The following is a 1,037-nucleotide window of genomic DNA, read 5'->3' as shown; positions in this document are numbered from 1 at the left end:
TTAATTGCTTTAGTTTAGTTTTACTTTTGTTTTTCTTAGATCTTACTTGGGTTAGAACTTGAGGACTGAGAGTGTTTTATGCCCAAGTGGGTCCGTGATAACACTCTATGTCTTTTGAATGAAGGAGGATTAGTTGAAGGGTTGCCTATCCATCACAAGACTAGACACCACTTGAGACCCTCTGAGTCAATAGAAGTGATGGCTGCATATCAACCTCAGCACCCAATTGAGGAAGCCTAGGATGAGAATGAGGTGCACCATGCACCCCTGCCTCGTACTCTACGAGATATTTACAACCGGCGGGGGTGAGCACACCCTCCTGTATGATTTTTCCAGACAATGCAGGAAGTTTGGATATTAAGCCATGAGTGATCCAACTCCTTCTGAAGTTCCATGGACTTGAATATGAAAGTCCATATCTACACATGAAAGAGTTTGATAAGATAATAGCTACTCTACACTTCCCTAATGTGTCCGAGGACACAATCAGGCTGAAACTCTTTCCCTTCTCCTTAAAAGAGAATGCTAAGACATGACTGCACTCACTACGACCATGATCCATTGGTGTATGGAACGACATGATAAGGGAGTTCATAAAGAAATTCTTTCTATATTATAAGATGAACACCATAAGGAAGCTGATCATGAACTTCACCCAAAAGGAAGATGAGACCTTCTTCTGATGTTGGGAACGGTTCAAGGATCTTGTCAGCTCATGCCCACAACATGGATTTGAAACGTGGCACATAACAAATTTCTTCTACGATGGACTGACATCTCCTATACGCCAATTGGTCGAGATAATGTGTAATGGGGAATTCATGAATAAGAATGTCGATGATGTGTGGGATTACTTTGACAAACTTGTTGAAAATGCACAATCATGAGACATCTCCTCAAGACCTAACACCACTTTTATGCCCCCTCAATTAAAGGAGGGGTAGAATATATATTTTGAAAGAGAAAAATGATATAAATGCTAACGTGGCCAATCTCACAAGGAAAATCGAGGCCATGAAACTTAAAAAGGCGGTACC

The 1,037-nt window shown here is 41.0% G+C and overlaps 1 non-coding gene across 1 annotated transcript; it reads right to left on the bottom strand.

Annotated features, from left to right (window-relative positions):
- Positions 1 to 626: 626 nt before the first annotated feature.
- Positions 627 to 733, bottom strand: LOC131257147 (small nucleolar RNA R71). Its single transcript, XR_009177162.1, has one exon. It is a non-coding gene; the product is annotated as a small nucleolar RNA R71 (small nucleolar RNA).
- Between the last annotated feature and the right edge of the window lie 304 nt (positions 734 to 1,037).

The sequence above is a fragment of the Magnolia sinica genome, chromosome 9 (genome assembly GCF_029962835.1).
Source record: "Magnolia sinica isolate HGM2019 chromosome 9, MsV1, whole genome shotgun sequence".
Classification (NCBI taxonomy): domain Eukaryota; kingdom Viridiplantae; phylum Streptophyta; class Magnoliopsida; order Magnoliales; family Magnoliaceae; genus Magnolia; species Magnolia sinica.
This window is presented reverse-complemented; position numbering and strand designations above follow the sequence as displayed.